This window comes from Pseudopodoces humilis, chromosome 1 (genome assembly GCF_049639895.1).
Source record: "Pseudopodoces humilis isolate 2021_Gansu_Grassland_sample_001 chromosome 1, ASM4963989v1, whole genome shotgun sequence".
Taxonomy (NCBI): domain Eukaryota; kingdom Metazoa; phylum Chordata; class Aves; order Passeriformes; family Paridae; genus Pseudopodoces; species Pseudopodoces humilis.
The window spans coordinates 3,830,803-3,844,053 of NC_142200.1; the positions used below are offsets into that span (position 1 = coordinate 3,830,803).

General features: G+C 41.9%; 1 protein-coding gene across 6 annotated transcripts in view; it reads left to right on the forward strand.

Annotated features, from left to right (window-relative positions):
- The first annotated feature begins 417 nt into the window (after positions 1–417).
- PTK2 (protein tyrosine kinase 2) overlaps positions 418–13,251 on the forward strand; it is a 190,250-nt gene continuing 177,416 nt past the window's right edge. For all 6 annotated transcript variants that reach the window (XM_088050960.1, XM_088050955.1, XM_088050950.1 and 3 more), the window contains exon 1: positions 418–565. The gene's annotated coding sequence lies outside the window, so the exon portion shown is untranslated. The remainder of the gene's footprint in view (positions 566–13,251) is intronic.

The following is a 13,251-nucleotide window of genomic DNA, read 5'->3' on the forward strand; positions in this document are numbered from 1 at the left end:
GGCTCTGCCCAGAGTCATCTGGTGCGACCTCCTGCTCAAGCAGGGTCATCCCAGAGCACAGGCACTGGGTCTGCGATACCTCCAGGCAAAGAGACTCCACAACTGATGTGGACACTGGAATATCCCAGTGCTAGAACAAGAGAACAACTGTGCCAGCCGGTGCCACTGAGCGAGAACAAGGGGTTAAACTTCGCCTCTTCCCAAGCAAATTCGCCAGATCCCGTCAGGATCTGCGCTGCCTCGGGGAAAGAGAGAAGCAGGGAGAGAGGGAGACAAGAGCCCTTGAGGCGGGCGCGGGGACGGGACGCGCCTCCCCCGCCTCGCTCCCTGAGGGGCGGCACCGCCACCCCCCCCCACAGCCATGTTGGGGGGGAGCAGCGGCGCATCCCATGGTGCAGCGCGCCGGGAGGGCGGGGAGAGAGGGACGGAGGGAGGGAGGGGAGGAGAAGGGAGGCGGCACTGCCCGCGCAGACCCTCCGGAGCCTTCTCCTCCTCTTCGTCCTCCTCCTCCTCCACCGCGGCTTCTCTTCGCCGCGGCGCCGGAGGCGGCCGTGCCCGCAGCGGGGTGAGTGCCGGCGGCGAACGCTGCCCGGGGAGGGGGCGGGCGAAGCGGCCCCGATTTACATCACGGGGAGGGGGTGTAGGGGGGCAGCGGCGTCTCCTTCCGTGTCCCCCGCCCCAGCCCACGGCTCGGGGAGCGGCGGCGGCTCCGCAGGGAAGGGAAGATCGTCCCTGGTGCCGCCCGTTCCTGTGTCCCCGGGGAGGGGCTGCCGCGGACACCGGGGCGCAGGAGGCACCGCGCTGTGGGTTGGGGGTCTCTGGGCAGAGCCGCTTCCCTCCCCGGGAAGGCAGAATGGGAAGGGGATGGAAGAGAGGAGGAGGCTGCGGGGAGAGGTCATCTGGTGCCCCGCCTGCCCCGTCCTCCACCCTAGGGGATCCGGCCGCCCCCTGCGCCCTGCCCACCCCGCAGCCCCGGCCGGTCCCACCGGATGTGTCGGGAGGCGGCGAGGTGGAGCGGGACGGTCCGTAAAGTAAACAAAGGGAAAGGGAAGGGAGGAGGAGGAGGTGTCCCCTCGCTGCCGGAGCCGGACCGCCTGGCTTTGCCCCTTCCCCTCCTCAGGCGAGCGCGTATATCCGTGGCTGCCTCTTGGAGCCCGAGCGGCAGCGCAAGGGAAGTGGTTGAGGTTTCATCTCTTTAGGGTTTGGGTTTTTTTTAAGGTGTGTGGGCTTTGGAGGTTTATTTTTTGTTCGTTCTGGTACTGCGCTCGCTGGGACCGTGCGATCCAAAGGGGATCGGGGCAGCGCTCCGGTCCCTTAACCCGGGGACAGCCCCTGGTGTCTGCAGCGGCGAAGGGAGCGGCGTCCCCTCAGCGCGGCTCGTGTCGGCCCGGTGGTGCCACAGAAGTTGGATCACACAGAGGAGCCTTTGCACTTCTTGGAGAAATCTGATACTTTTTCATTTTCCGGTTGTAAACCTGATTTTGGAGTACAGTGAGAATTGCAGCTGTAACAGAGAATCGTTCTTCTCAAATCCCCGCGACTAATTGGGAAGCATATGCTGTAGGTTGCCAGTTCTCACATCTATTCTCTACCCGGACCTCCTGTGCTCTGATGATGCTTTTTTGGGACAAGGAGTAGACTTTACTCTTTGATTTCCCGTTCTTTTTTTGTTTTCTGGCTGAAACAGTGTTGGCTGTGTTGTTTCTGTGTTAGCTGCCTCGCAGTCAGTCTGTTCCAGTGCTCCGGGAGCAGGGTATCCTGCAGGCCTTGTCACTGGAGCCGCGTCAGCCTGGAGCCCAGTTCTTGGCAGTTCCACTGGGATAAGAGCAGTGCTGTAGTAAAGGCGTTAAACAAAAAGTTTGCCTGAAAAGAGAAACATTTGGGAATTCATATTGAAGTATTTAATGCAAATATTAGTGTAAGAGTGAAGTAGTATTGCAGTGTCCCTTTAAAATTCACTCTCCTTTGGCATTGGGTTGTTTGATACATTTTCTCCCTCTCCCGGATTAATTGGAGAAGTCCCACATTCCTCGAAGCTAATCTGCCTTAATCGTCTCTGGTTCTGTTAAACTTGGGTAAGGTCAGGAGCGCAACTGGATTTGGGCCAGAAAATATTAAATATTACACGGTTGTTTGGAACAGTTTGTTATCTCACTGGTGTTGTCGACGTCCAAAATTCCACACTTCCTTTCTCCATCTGACCCTTTTTTTGTTACCCCTGAAATCAGGCTGTTACCTTGCCCCCTTTCGGGAGCGCCTTTGCCTGTGTGGTGGATGGGGAACACAGCCCCTGGATTTCTTAAAGCAGGGTTTGTGGCTGAGATTCTGTACAGAATATGTGTGTGTGTATCTTTGAGATCAATCCATGCAGGAAATTTAATGGACCTAAAATCTGACAAAAAGGCAAGAGACACTGGTTGCTGGACAAATTGTCTCTCACAGGACTGTAAAACTCTACAGGCAACTCAACAAGAGAGAAACAGTTCTGAAATTAATTTGTCTTTTGTGCTATTATGTCTTAAATGCAGTTTTCATGGAACATGGCTGGGATTGATGTTTGTGTTGGTTGACCTTTTATTTTGCAGGAAGGTTAAAATGTATACATGAAAGGAAAATGACAGAGTGCTTATTTGTCAAAAGCTCTATGCTGTTTTTGGCCTCAGCCTTGGGTATTAAAGGTACTAAGCACGTGTAACAACACAGCAATCAACTAGTAGCCTCTTGGAATACTTCATCCAGAAAGGAATATTCTTAGAATAGCACTCATGTCTTCAATGTGTAATTTTCTGAAATAACTTTAAAAATTCTTTCAAGATACCTAGTGATGTGACTTTGCTTCAGAGTGTTTCCTGTTGTGGAAAGGGCTTTTTTTTTTTTTTTTTAATATAATGGTTTACTATATGAGTAATCATTGAATGGGGGAATCTCAGTATTATGAACTCCACCAAACTAATAGATATATTGGGAAGGATGATAGGAGGAGAGAAAAGCAGGAGTGTTTTCTAGAGATAAAGTAATACAAGAGGTGGCTTTGATGGTTTAGGAGATCGTGTTCTGTTTTATTAACGCATCTGTGAACGTGGTGGGTTGGTTTTTCTTCATTAGGAGGGTAACTAAAGAATCTATAATTTATTTCTTGCCATTTGTATAACAAAATGATACTCTTTTTCCCCCTGGTAGGCACTGCTGTATGTAATAGTATGGTCTTTTTTTTGATATAGTATTCATAATAACAATACAGGCTTTTCCCATTCATTTTACATCTTTTAGGATTTATGGAAAAGTCCTTTCCCCTATGAAAAATAACTTTCTGTGTTCTCAAAGTGTAGTTTTGAAGGATATTGGTAACTATAAATAGGTTGTTATTTTGCTGTTAAATCTGTATAAAAACATAAAAGATTTGAATAGTCTCATGTGGTTTTGTTTGTCTTAAATTGGACCTTTGTAACCTTACATTTTATGTAGATTACTACCTTAAGTGTATTTTCACATTCTGGATAAATGTCAGTAACTGGCCAAAAGGTGCATAAAAAGGAATTTGTACTGGAATTCTTATTCCAGATCTATTTCCTGATGTGACTGATTTAGCTCCATCAGATGTGGTTTCCCGACTAAATGTGTGTTTCCTCTCGTCTTATGTTAGTGTAATTCTAAAGTTTCAAATACTGCTGAAAACATGGACATATTGACTTAATTTCTTGAAAATGTTTTAATTACAGGTCAGAATTTTAAAAACTGCAACAAAGAAATCCTTACTGCATCACTTTGAGTTCCTGTATGGAATAAGAGCAGAAATGATGGAGAAACACTCTAAAAGTCAGTTTAGAATGCATTTATTTGGTACCTGAACGAAGTGATCTTTGTCTCCCTGAATGGGAACTTCTGTAGGATAGCCAAGTGCTAAAAGCTGTCTTTTTTATTCTGAATGTTTGGAGAAAAAAACCAAAAAACAAACCTAGAACCTTGATGCAGATTAATGCAAGAGCAGAGTTTATAAATTGTTAGCAATTTCAAGTGAGTCTCTTGGTTTGTATACGATGCCACTTAAAAGTTGTGTGTTCTACCAGTGTTCAATTAATGTGGTTTATTGTGTCTGTCACAAAGACAGGAAGCTGAAAGAATGGGAAATTAAGTGGAAAATGTGGTATCCAGATAGATATCTGGTTTTAAATAGGGGCTTTTTGGGTGTTGGAGATGAAGGACGTCTATGGAGATGGTCAGGTAGATCTTTGTGAAAGCTTTTGTTCCTCACGTCCTGCTCTCCATATTTAGGTAGTGGTTGATGGCTAATAAGAGGAACTGTCAATGAAAGTGGTTATTTAGGGACTGAACAGTTTAAAAAACCTGTGAGTTTGGGGTTCCAGGCTTAAATTTTTATGTTCCCAGTCCCATTCCTGTATAACTTTCGTGTTTTTTCCACCATGTAACCTTCCTAAGATAGGAGTTTATTGCTTGTCCAGCATTGTTCTCCAAATGCTGGATCTTGTATTTGGGCAGACTTCTGAGTGTTAGGGCTTTTATTTTTAAAAAAAAACTCACAAAAATATAATCAAACAACCAAAAGCACAAAAAACTTTGTGAGGCTTGATGTGGTTTTCTGGATTTGTATTAAAGCAGATGCAAGGGAGACAGCTGTGATTACCCAGGTGTGTGGTAGTTTTCCAAGCTACCATCTCCATGAAAATTTCAGCAGTTCATACACCTTTCAGCACATCAGAGGGATGTGGTGTTGAAGGCAGTTGACTTGGGGAATCGTGTGTGGAGGAAAAAGTTTCAGAGGTGGGAGGAGAAGCACAGAAACCGATTCTCTCTGGCTCTGACAGTGCTTGAAATGTGGAGATGCAGCTCAGTGGTGGTGTCAGTGTTTCATGGATGAGGAAGAAAATGGAAGATTGTTTCTGAAATCTGATTTACAGGGTTTGAATACAACTTCTGTCAAGTAAAAATCAGAATGGAAGAGGTAATTAACAAATGCTGAAGGCAGCAGGCTTTGTTAGAGAACGTCTGATTCTCTTGCATTATTCTGAATTCTGGGTTCATTTAGATGTTCTTCAGCTTTGCAGCAGCTCATGGCTGAACTGGCAAAACTCTTCTGGACTTGTTTTCCTTTTCTTCTGCCCTCTGATTATCTGCATTACTCCTCTTCCCCTTTTGTTTAGTGCAGAATGGGCATATGAAGGAAGTTTGAAGTAGTTTTTGTTAGCTTCCTGTTGCATGGAAGCATTACTTTTTGTTTTTCTTCTGGGAAGGCAACCTAACAAAGCACTCAATTCTGTTTCATTTTGCTGCACAGTTCCAACTTGGTAACAGTGTAGTATAGGTCAGTTTAGAGTTAATTCCTCTAATGTTGACTCTTTCCCTGCCCGTGGAACTGTAATTTAACTCATTTCAAGACCCCAGACTAATTTCCTTCCTTTTGCCCAGAGGCGTATAAGCAAAACCTCTGCATCAGTGTCCTGCAGCCACTGCTGTCGATCCAGCTATGTTGAGCAATAAATTTGGAAGATTTAGCCTGTGTATGTGTCAAGAGTCCTTAAATCAGGCACTTGTTGCCTTTGCAGAGATAGAAGTGACTGAGCTGAAGCTGTTCAGTGCCTGGGACAGCGAGAAAGGGGTCAGAGGGCTTTGCTGACTCTGAACTGCTCCCGCTTCCTGCTGCCATGCTTGGTCCTTGCATTGTTTACCCACACATAGAAATGTGCAATTCCTGCTTTTGTTTTTTTTTTTGGTTTGGAGGAGGAGAGAGGGAACAGCCTATCTGAGCCTCTAAAGTATCTTTGGAAGGCAGAGATAATTTTTCCTACAGTCCCATTGAAGTTTGTAGGAAGGAATTGAAGCAGCAGATTATTTTTTTTTTTCCTTTTTTTATCTTTTTTTCCTGTTTTCTTGCTGCAAATAACTAGGTTTCAAGGTAATACCAGAAGTTAAGTTTAGCAGAGGCTCAGAATGAGTTAAATTATGTGTTTTGTAGCTGTGAATGTGCATCTTTAACCAGGTATCCACTTCTTTCCCCAGGCCTTAAGCACTGCCTGGAGTCTTGAGAGATATAATCCATGAGATGTACAGCAGCCAGTAAGGTCTCTGCTCCATCAGCATTTAATAGGTAATTTTCTAGCAGTGCATCCTAGATTGCTCTATTGAAGGTACTAGTGAGAGACTTAGAAATCCCAGGGTCTGAGTTACACCCAGTAGTTGAGATTTACATCAATCAATACCTGTTTCATCCTGTCTGTTGTATGGTTTTATGTTCAGCATGAATGCAGAGGCAAGTTTGTTCTGAGTAATACTCCGCAGCTTTGAGATTCAGAAATTCTGTGATCTTCAAAAGAGAATTTCCTCTTACTGATTTCAGGCAATCTTTTAAATTTTTTTTCTATGAGAGATAATATAAAAACATAAAATCTGCCACCATTTTCTTACTTGCACATTGGTATCTGCTCTTGATTTCTGTTTTTTTTCTGAACTGAGCGGTTCCAATCTTTGTCTTCAGAGGGGCAAATAGTTTGTGTTCTGAGTTAGTATGCTGGAGTTTCTATTGCCTGCTTTTTTCAAGTAAAGGTTAATACAGAAAAGAAAAATAAAGTTAGTGTTTAAAAGAGTACAGTTCCGTTTTATTTTTGGTTAACCAACCAAGTTGTTTACCAGTTTTCCCCCCTGCTGTTTCTAATATACTTTTCCAGCAGGAATTCCTTTTGCTGGTGGCTGAATGCTCTTGTTCTTTTATGCTTGGGTGTCCCTCAGGTTTTAGCAGTCTCCTCCTCCGTCCCCTTTGCTGCTTTACTGATGCTCTTGTAGCAGAAGCTCCTTACAGGCAGAGTAAATTCATAATGGATTTCCCAGTGTAGGTCCAAAAGGGATGTATAACAGGTATTACTCAGTTGTTGGAACTAACATTTTGGAAAGAGATGAACTTCATACTTTAGTTTTGTATAAGTCCTTACCCTTCTTCACCGTTTTGCCCACCTAGTTCTGGAACTCGATGGAGATGTTCTTGTATTTTTGCCACTGTCTAGGAACCTTCGTGCCTAATAACGTTGATTTTGTCAACCAGTGGTGCAGACAGATGGGAACCACTAACACAGCCACAGTATCAGAAGTTGGGACTAATTTTATTTCTCCTCTTGTGGCTTCTTCTTTTCCTTTCAGTGGCAGAATTTATTCAGCTGCTGTGTTGTGGTTTAATATTAGGTTTAATATAAGGACAGTGAACCCTGGCACAAAACCACCTCAGTTCTGAGGTGCTTCCTGTGGAGGGTTTGAAGTGTCTGTCACCAGGAAGAGGAGAAGCCATGATGTTGGATCCAAGTGTTAATTTAAGGTACCGTCGTACAGCTTGGAAGGAACCTTGGCATGGGCATTGCAATTAATTTATATTTGTCAGTGTGCTTGTTACCCTTCATCCTGCCTGACTTAGAACTGCATTTGCTAAATAAAATACATTTCATTTTACAAGTATGGCAGAGAAAGGGCTGATAGATAATATGTATATAGAATTGTACCTTCCAGTTAATAAGCCACAAGTTGGAAAGTTTTAATGTCTTGAGTTCCATTTTTAATTGTATCAAAACCTATTTAATATTACTACATTTTTAACTTGTTTTCCATTGCCAGGTTTCACCCAGGAAACCTTCGCAGACTGCTGACATGTGTTGGTCTCTGGCTCTCAGTGAAGCTCTTTGCAAATGTTACAAATTATAGTTTCAGTTCTTACTCTGGTGTTAACAGCTCCATTATAAGAACACTGTTAATTAATGGCTAAAGAAGTAATTCTGAATTTTTATCAGCTCTCATTTTCTATTTCAGGCTTAAGCACTATATCCTAAAGGCTTCTAGATTTCAGTTAGTTTATTAATTATCTTGTCATTTCCACGTCAGTTTGTATAAATCACTAAGCCGGCTGTTTTCTGCACTTGTTCAGCTCTACAGCCTCTGTTACTGCTCCATGTTTAGTGCAATTTGAATTTTGTTGTTCAAATGTTCTGCTCTAAATACACTTTAAAATCCTGCAAGAGCTGAGTGAACCGGGGTGTGGAGGTTATTGATTGATGGGTGTTTAGTGTTTTACTTTGGTCTGCAGGTAAAGAAATGCTCTGCTGTGGTGTAGTGGGGAGGTAAATAATAATTTTTCTGCTAGTTTCAGCACTGGTAGGATTTAATTAGAGTTCAGTTTTGGGCGCTGGACATCAAGAAAGGGGTTTCTTTTTTTGGATGCTTTTAGTAGGAGATGCCTGAGAATATGACATCCAAGAACTGAACAAATTAAGATGTTAAGACTTAACAAGAGATAAGAAGTTAAATTATTCCCATGCATTAGGCTACTACAAGGATAAAGATGATAAAGGATTACAGGGACTAAAATGAGAATTAGCTGATTTAAATAATAGGACCGAAGACTTGGGTTGCTACTTGGGGAGGAAGACTTCTAATTCCAAGAATAATAAACCATTGGAATCAATTAGGGAAGGGACTCATCCCTGACAATCTTCAAGAGCAAATTAGGCATCTGTCAAAAAGGGGATGCTGTTCATTCCTGCCTCAGGAGTGGCAGCATGACAAGGTGACCTCTTGAATCCTGTTCAGTATGGGTTTTAGTGATGAGAACAGGTAAAGAAGGTGGGGTTGTTATTTGCAGGATTGTGGTGATAATCAGAAGGTAGCTGACAGTAACCCCAGCAGCTGAGAGCTCTCTCTGAGCTCGTGTGCTCTCTGGTATCTGCAATTGCCCGAGACTGTGCAGCTTTGATGCGAGTCTGTCCTAGGCAAAGCAGGTTGTGCTTCCTTTGTGGAAGGCTGGAAAGGTCATGGAGAGAGCTTTTCTGTCGATGTTACCTCTGTAGGCCTTGGAAAACAGCATTATAAACTGGTTAATGATATTACAACAGTTAGTTTAGCTGCTGTTTTATTCAATTTCAAGGAGGAAAACATGGAAGACTTTTAAACTGTACTACAAACAAGTTGATAAAGTGGCCTTAGGATGGCTTTTCTTATTTCTTTTAGTATTGCCCCTTCATCAATTACAATATATTATTATATACTAATAAGATAAGCTTTGTTTTCAGAATAATAGGAACTTTTGTTGACTCTTTTCTTTGTCTTTCTGTAAGTCTTTCACTCTTCAGTATGATAATTTGATGTTTTGACCACTAGGCTTTGTCTTAATCATAACTCACATGAATCTGTTTTAAAGCAAGTCAGAATGTTTCTCAGCATTTTGCCGTGGAAGGAAAAAGTTGCTACTGAGATTGGGAAGCAAAATTAAGTAATCTTCAGTGAAAATGTGTGTGGAGACAAAATGTAATCCTGGCTGGCTGTACATGGTACAGCTGCTGCTGCACTGTGATCCATGGAGCAGCCTGCATTTGAGATGATCCTTAGGAAAGAATAAATGCATGGATCTGGTAGCTTTTTAATCACTAGGTAAAAAATTAGAGGTAGAAGATATTCAAATTAACATTTCAGTGCTGCCTCTGAGTTTTTGTGGTGCCTTTAGGGTAAAAGGTGAAGCTAAGACTGTGCATCTGTGCAGTGTTTGGGAATTTGTGTAAACTGCTGTGGTCTGGGGAAATAAATGTCATTTAAGAACCCCACAACTGGTGTGGAAGTAAAGGGAAGCCTTTTTCTTGTCATCTGCATTAAAACCTGTTTAATCAGTTCTAAAAACTGGTTTTCTTGTTTAGGATTGTCTTTGTAAATTGCGGGATTTCTATTGGTGGCTGGGGGGAATCTCCACCAAGGAGAAGGATTGCAGTTACTCTACTCCTCAGTGAATATGTACAGAAATTGCTTTATACATATTAATCAATGGCTGTCAGGAAAAATCAATCTATTTCCATAGGTGAAAAACACTATTTTTATTTTGCCCACATATTTTGATTGTACAATTTGAAGACTGAAATTTATAAGAGAAATAGTGGAAAAAAGTATGTGGGATGTGTTTGTTTTGGGGAATGTCCTGACTTGGTCTCTTCTCAAACACTTTGTGAATATTAGTTTGAATTTAATCCCTCTATTTTTTTGGGATGTGGATGGAAAAAAAAAAATCAGAACTTCTGTAAAACTTAGTCAAAGAGTGGAGTCAAAAAGGAGGAGTGGGATGTAACACTGAATTCACTTCTGTTCCAATTCCTGCCTGGAGTTCCTGACAGTATTTCATTTGTATAAGAAATTGAGCTTTGTTACTCCGGAAATTTGCTACCTACATGAATTTATTAAAAAACCCAGTGAATTTTTTTAGAAGATTAGGCCCCTTTAGAGGAAGCTGGTGTGCAGCACATGATTAATCCGCGGATGGGGATTTAAATGAAGCGAAAGTTTAGTTGTGTCATAGGCTCCCAGCCCCTGCTCATTCAGCTCAGCAGAGGGGGGGGTTTCTTTGTGTCACAGCAGCGCTGCTCCTCTCACGCTGTTCCAGGGCTTCAAGCAGCCAATGTTGGACCTTGCTCCTTTCATCAGAAGAGGAGAGGGAATTCTTCAAGACAGGAGTGAAGACATTGGCTTCATTTTACAACTGAATCAGCTTTTTCTTCTCTTAAAGGCAAACACAACCTTTAAACTGTTTTACAATCTGAAGAGAGTATTGAACAGAACTTTGCTTTGTAGGAAACAGATTTTGGAGTTAGAATGTATTTATCTGTATGGCTTTTTGGTGTTAAATGGGGATTGCATTGAAGTTCTCTCTTTCAAAAGCCCTTGGTACCAGGGTTCTGTGGAAATAGATATTGAGTACTCAAGTGGGAGCAGGAACATTGGTCATATTATACCGAGGAGGAGATCATACAGTGAAAGTACAAAAGTGGTGAGGGCTGCACAAGTTGTGAAAATAAATGTACATAAAACACAGTTTTGTGAATACCTTACTCTTGAAGTTGATAGAAATAGAAAAACAAGACAAGACCTTATGGGTAGCTGGGTCAAGATAGTTTTGGAAAGGCGAGATGAAAGTGGTGAGTTTGAAAAAGGGTTTGGAGCACAGTCAAAATGGAGTGGGGAGGGGGAGAATGGTGCCCATGTGCATATAATTTGAGTACTTAATGCACAGCTGTCACTTGAAATATGATAGTTTTTTAGATTGAGTCTGTGTTACAGTAGTTTGAAGTGTTATGTTGAACTTGTGTTCTATGTTGTTAAAGCTTTGTCTTTTTATCTGATTATCTGATTTTATCTGATGGCTCACATGAATAGGAGGTGATAGTAAGTATGGATTCTTTTTTTTTTTGTTTGTTTTTGCATGTGTTTTTAGTATGATATGGAATTGAGATCTTACTGAAGTTTGTACTTCTTTCCCCAATTAAGTTATAGCAACCTGGTTAAAAATTTCTGTTGGTGCTGTTGACCAGTAGTCGTAGGGGCTGTCTTTTGGGGTGATGTGCTTAGGCTCTATGTTTGGGTCTGGTGACATGTCCAAATTCTGCTTTATGAACTATATTCTCTGGTGGCCAAGCCACTATGCAATGGTAAGGTGAAATTAGTGCTTGTATGCCATTTATCCTGAAACAAGACTATTACATCCTCACAGGACTGTCTGTGCAAACAGTGCTTTTGAGTCCATCTAGAATTCAGTAACTACCCTGACTATTCTGGGGCTTCTCCTGAAGGCTAGGGTCATTTGTTCATAGATTGTACTCAGGGCTGTGTTGTAATTATTCTTTTACATGGGTGTGTTTTTGGTGTTGCTGCTGAAACTGCTCCAGGCAGGTCTGCTGCCCTCGCTGCTTGAGGTGGGGGAGTGGTGAGGTAATCGAGGGTTTGCATATATGTACAGGTTGGACCCAAAAGGACCATTGAGTCCATTGGTTCCATGACTGCTTCCTTGGGGGGGGAGCCTGTTCCAGTGACTGACCACCTTTCCTCATGTCCTATCTGAATTGCCCCTGATGTAGCTTCATTCTCCTTTTTTTTGTGTGCTAAATACATATTTTCATACAGACTACATTTTTTCAGAAGACTTATGGAATGCTTCACTTCCTATCTTCATAAAACATTAAAACTTAGATCCTTTCTGCTTCCTTGAAACAAGTGGCTGGAGAAAATTAGGGTCTTTAGTGGTCCATCTTTGGCTTTGTGTAGGTTGAGGTCACTGGTATGTGGAAATGGAGTGGAGAATCTGGGAAGGGGTTGGAGGGAGAGTAATTTATGAGTGGAAAGAGGGAAGAGGACAGATTTTCTTGAAGCGTACAATCAAAGAGCTTTACAGGTAGCTGGAAACATAAGGAAGCTGAGGAAGGAGCTCTAAGCCTGGAAATTAAATTAGGATTTTTACTCCTGGATACTGGTAATTGTCTAATGGCTCAGTGGTGTCCCTGGGGAAGGAATCAAATTAGAGAGAGAATAGAATGATACTGGAGGACAAAACTTAAATTTTCAGGCCGTGTTCTATGTGGTCATTTAGACTTACAAGTAAGTTATTTTTTAATTACAAATAAGTAGAATTCTGTGTTGATTTTAAGAGGAGAGTAAGGTATTACAGGAGTAGATGAAACAGAATAAGAAAAAACAAGGAAGCAGAAGTGGACCAAGTGGGTGACTTGCAGCTGGTTGGGAAAAATCTAAAAGGGAATAGTTTTCCACCACAGAAAGTGTTAAATTTAACATTTAAGTATTGTCACTTTACTGAAAACCTTTCCCATGTGGAAAAAGGTAGAGAAATTTCAAAAGCTATGAAAAATCCCCCTCTCCTCTATTTTTTTTCCCCTGAGCAGATGCACCTGTTAGGTTTTTCCTGTTTGTTTTTTTTTGGTTTTTTAACTTTAAAGAAACCATTTTGTAAGATGCATAGATTTTTAATTTTTTTTAACAAAAAGTTGAAATAAAAGCACAAATCTTCAACCCAAACAATTTTTTACATTTAATCTCCTTTTGACCATTTTAGAAGCTTTCAGCATTTTATCCCTATTAGAAGGAGACTAATCGGTGTTATAAGAAGTGTTAAAACTGGTTGGACTTGAGTTTAGCATAGGAGAATTCTTGTCACCACTTGCTTCCTAAGTAATTGATGAATGAGGTAAATCAGTAAGTAATCTGTGAAAACAAATACTGGGAAGGTGTGCCTGGAAAAGGCTGTTGGTGTAAGGGAGAAGAAATGATCCCATGTTTGGAATGTCCTGCCTGCATTACTTGTAGTACCTAATGAGCAAACGAGAGGCCCTTTATCTGTCCTCTGGGATTGCCTTCCAACATCAAATCAAATCACAGTGCTATGCATTTGTACACTGAATTTTATACACATGGGTGGCTCTATTGAAAATCAGCGGG